The sequence below is a fragment of the Cucurbita moschata genome, unplaced genomic scaffold, assembly GCF_002738365.1.
Source record: "Cucurbita moschata cultivar Rifu unplaced genomic scaffold, Cmos_1.0 Cmo_Scf00101, whole genome shotgun sequence".
Classification (NCBI taxonomy): Eukaryota; Viridiplantae; Streptophyta; class Magnoliopsida; order Cucurbitales; family Cucurbitaceae; genus Cucurbita; species Cucurbita moschata.
In genome coordinates, this window is record NW_019268617.1 from 300,127 (window position 1) to 305,206 (window position 5,080).

The following is a 5,080-nucleotide window of genomic DNA, read 5'->3' on the forward strand; positions in this document are numbered from 1 at the left end:
TAAATGTAACCGAAATTAAATGAAAAGTCTTAAAATACAATAACTCTAAATTACTCTAAATTATAACCCACCCAAAATTTACAACAATCAAACTTTATTCTTCTTCAATGTAGCATGAATTGAAACATCTTTTGATAATTTTGACAACCTTTTCTTCACATCTACATTGAAGCATATTGTATGATTGATGTCTCTTGGTTCATATCACTGGTAGTCCATGCCGTAAACTATGAGTGTTCGCCCTTGGTCTACGCGGATCAGGGGCCCAGTTAACGCGTGAAACACTCCCCCTGGGGAGTACGGTCACAAGACCGAAACTCAAAGGAATTGACGAGGGCCTGCATAAGTGGTAGAGCATGTGGTTTAATTCGATACAACGCGCAAAACCTTACCAGCCCTTGACATATGAACAAGAAAACCTGTGTCCTTAACGGGATGGTAATTTTTTCATACAGGTGCTGCATGGCTGTCGTCAGCTCGTGTTGTGAGATGTTTGGTCAAGTCCTATAACGAGCGAAACCCTCGTTTTGTGTTGCTGAGACATGCGCCTAAGGATCAAGTCTTTGCAACCGAAGTTCGCCGAGGAGCCGAGTGACGTGCCAGCGCGACTAATTGAGTGCCAGCACGTAGCAGTGTTGTCAGTAATCTGGGAGCCTGATCCTTTCGAACGAAGCACTTTCGAGTGTGCGCTTTAGTTTGATTGCTGCTAGCGTGCTTTACTAAAAAGACTCGACATTCAGGCGAGCCACCTGGTGGGGTGGTACGAAGTGGGTTTAGTACGCCCTGCCAAAACCAGCTCCGAAAAAAAGAAAAGGTGCGTGCCGCACTCACGAGGGACTGCCAGTGATATACTGGAGGAAGGTGGGGATGACGTCAAGTTCGCATGGCCCTTATGGGCTGGGCCACACAAGTGCTACAATGGCAATTACAATGGGAAGCAAGGCTGTAAGACGGAGCGAATCCGGAAAGATTGCCTCAGTTCGGATTGTTCTCTGCAACTCGGGAACATGAAGTTGGAATCGCTAGTAATCGCAGATCAGCATGCCGCGGTGAATATGTACCCGGACCCTGTACACACTGCCCGTCACACCCTGGGAATGGGTTTCGCCCGAAGCATCGGACCAAGTCTCACCCATGACTTCCGGGTCACACTAGTGCCACAAAGGCTTTTGGTGGTCTTATTGCCGCATACCAAGGTGGGGTCTTTGACTGGGGTGAAGTCTTAACAAGGTTGATATGAACCAAGAGACATCAATCATACAATATGCTTCAATGAAGATGTGGAGAAAAGGTTATCAAAATAATCAAAAGATGTTTCAATTCATGCTACATTGAAGAAGAATAAAGTTTGATTGTTGTAAATTTTGGGTGGGTTATAATTTAGAGTAATTTAGAGTTATTGTATTTTAAGACTTGGAAAATATATCAAAAGAAGCATTTGTGCTTTTCTTTAGCCAATGGCTAAGTTTCTTTGCAATTCTATGTAGTTTAGATTGCATGTAGAATCATTCAAGCTCGACATGATCAATCTTGCTTGTGGAGTGATTCGAATCTCAAACAAGTGTTTGAGATATTTGATCAACAAGAATCATTGAAGCTAGACATGATCGATCTTGCTTCTGGAGTGATTCGAATCTCAAACAAAGTGTTCTTGGCTTGAGATATTCGATCGACAAGGTAATCCGAATCTTATTCCCCTTGTATTGATTCCTTATCATATCAAAGGTAGCCGTAGGGGAACCTGTGGCTGGATTGAATCCTTCGCGATGCAAATGCCCTCTTCCTTCCCACAACCCAACTAACTAAGGGAAAGGGAAAGGGAAGGGGAAGCACCTACTCCTAACAAAAGCGAAGCGAGCCGCGCTACTAGCGCGCATCCGTCAGCTGGCTTCAAAGAAAGATCAGTCAAAAGCAAAAGCTTGACTAATTAGTCACCCCTACGTATGACTCTTGGCTATCGGGCCTGTCCTTTAGTTACGGTCGAGAATCTATCTTTTCTTTCCAGGTTGAGACCTTTTGAGATGATCGTGGCTTTCCCGATCATCTAGCTAGCGCCCTGCAATCTTTCTAGCTAACGCCACTCTAATACGCCCTTATTATAGATAGAGTCGAGTATGATCGTGGCTTTCCCGCAAGTTGCAACATCCCTTTCGAGCCCAAGCCTACGGTTGCTTAGTCAGTCAGCTTAAGGCGAAAGGTTGTCGAATGATATCAGAAGCTATCTGATGCTCCTCTTGCTGGGCTTGAATGTTGACCTTTTATTCAATCAAAGAAAGGGGAAAGGGGCAACCAACAAAGGGGGCTAGCTTGCTTCCACTGGTGGCGAAGGGTCCAAAGAAAGGACACGTAGCCGGGGACGAGTTACAAAATCCAATAGTGATAGTGATCTTTTCCTTCTTGTTCATCAATCGGAAAGAAAGATAAACCGAGCACTACGGTAAGACGTGAAAACACCCGATCCCATTTCGACCTCGATATGTGGAATCGTCTTGTGCCATATGTACTGAGATTGTTCGGGAGACATGGTCCAAGCCCGGTGAAGAAAGAAATTCCAATTCCAAAGAGTGAGCTAATTCATGGTGCCTGAATGAAAGAGAAAGTGCCGTCACGTAAGTAACTTAGTGCTCCCCCTTTAATTGGCCGTTCTCTCATTGTCTTTTGGTTGGCTGATCACAAAAGAAATGAAATGAATGTCATGGGGCTTGATCTTTCTTTTTCGTCTATTTTGTTCGATCCGCAAATCAAAGAAAAGTCAAATTCCTTCACTTCTGAAAACACATATACTGTATCATCTTTCTTGTTGGCTTCTTCGCGTCGACTTAGTTTCCTGCTTGGGCTGGTGTCTTACTCATTTGGAGTGTATCTGGATCGGATGAAAAATCCTTGGGGACACACTGAACTCTTGACTTTACCAAACAATGCTCAGGATCTCGATGAGGTATCCTCGTTAGAAGCGCACAAGCAAGTACCCCCGACACCTCTAACTCCTTCGCCCCTTGAGACGCTTGATACTCAAGCTCATCACCCTGGTACCGCTGCTCGTCCTCTGGTTTCAAGAAAAAAAGAGTTACAGTCGAAGACAAGGATTCAATCTTGATACGGTGGGACAAAAAAGGAGACTATTGGCACTACGAAGAAACTTGCAATCACAAGTAAGACAAGAACAAGAGTTTAGACAACTGGAGTTTGAATTGAGGGATCTTCAGCTATGAGAACTCCGGGACCAGGCTGCTTCTCTTTTCAAGATGGAATTATCTCGCCATCCAGATATAAGAAAGAATTGTATCGACACCACCAGCCATTTTTGCTTTTTTTAATGACCAAACAAAATAGAGAAAGAGGAGTCCTTTAGTTTAGGCAACGATGATAACCGGCCTAAAGATGTCCTCATGATCGACAAAAGGGAAATGGAATAATGCTGCAGCAACTTAATGATCCAAGATATAAAAGAGAAAGAACCCACATTGATATGAACCAAGAGACATCAATCATACAATATACTTCAATGAAGATGTGAAGAAAAGGTTGCAAAAATTATCAAAAGATGTTTCAATTCATGCTACATTGAAGAAGAATAAAGTTTGATTGTTGCAAATTTTGGGTGGGTTATAATTTAGAGTAATTTAGAGTTATTGTATTTTAAGACTTTTTATTTAATTTCGGTACATTTACATAATGGTTAATTATGACCATAAAGTGTGAATGTTACAACTTTTGGAATGCCTTTAATAGTTTCATTTTGAGGCTATATAAAGCCATGTATGTTGTATTTGTAAGGGAGACTTGGAAAATATAGTAAAAGAAGCATTTATGCTCTTCTTTAACCAATGGCTAAGTTTCTTTGCAATTATATGTAATTTAGATTGCATGTAGAATCATTCAAGCTCGACATGATCAATCTTGCTTGTGGAGTGATTCGAATCTCAAACAAGTGTTCTTGTGTTGAGATATTCGATCGACAAGAATCATTGAAGCTCGACATAATCAATCTTGCTTGTGGAGTGATTCGAATCTCAAACAAGTGTTCTTGTGTTGAGATATTCGATCGACAAGGTAATCCGAATCTTATTCCCCTTGTATTGATTCCTTATCTTATCATTTGGTATCAGAGCTTCAGGCTCAAGATCGGATATATGTTTCGTTTGCGTTTCTTCTCAATTTGATTTTTATTTATTTTCATCTTTTTAGTTCTTAATCGACCCACAGTTCAAAATTCAATCTTTGCTCTATTTAAAATTTTGAGAGGTGAGAATGAGACCTTCATTTGTGTAACTGAGTGTAAACAGAGTGGCCTAAAATTTCCTTGAGTGTATACTCGTGAGAGCGTGTTGTGAGGTCCTTCGTATTTCCATAACTTATTTTTTGCAGCAAAGTTTCACAAATAGATTCGAGGACGAATCCTCTTGAAGAAGTGGAGAATGATATGAACCAAGAGACATCAATCATACAATATACTTCAATGAAGATGTGAAGAAAAGGTTGCAAAAATTATCAAAAGATGTTTCAATTCATGCTACATTGAAGAAGAATAAAGTTTGATTGTTGTAAATTTTGGGTGGGTTATAATTTAGAGTAATTTAGAGTTATTGTATTTTAAGACTTTTTATTTAATTTCGGTACATTTACATAATGGTTAATTATGACCATAAAGTGTGAATGTTACAACTTTTGGAATGCCTTTAATAGTTTCATTTTGAGGCTATATAAAGCCATCTATGTTGTATTTGTAAGTAAGACTTAGAAGATATATCAAAAGAAGCATTTGTGCTTTTCTTTAGCCAATGGCTAAGTTTCTTTGCAACTCTATGTAGTTTAGGTTGCATGTAGAATCATTCAAGCTCGACATAATCAATCTTGCTTGTGGAGTGATTCGAATCTCAAACAAGTGTTCTTGTGTTGAGATATTCGATCAACAAGAATCATTGAAGCTAGACATGATCGATCTTGCTTCTGGAGTGATTCGAATCTCAAACAAAGTGTTCTTGGCTTGAGATATTCGATCAACAAGGTAATCCGAATCTTATTCCCCTTGTATTGATTCCTTATCTTATCATTTGGTATCAGAGCTTCAGGCTCAAGA

General features: G+C 40.3%; 1 long non-coding RNA gene across 1 annotated transcript; it reads left to right on the top strand.

The window, feature by feature from the left end:
* The first annotated feature begins 209 nt into the window (after nt 1–209).
* LOC111439679 lies at nt 210–2,545 on the top strand. The gene is made up of 3 exons (XR_002709843.1): nt 210–1,230; nt 1,726–1,941; nt 2,006–2,545. It is a non-coding gene; the product is annotated as an uncharacterized LOC111439679 (long non-coding RNA).
* Nucleotides 2,546–5,080: the final 2,535 nt, after the last annotated feature.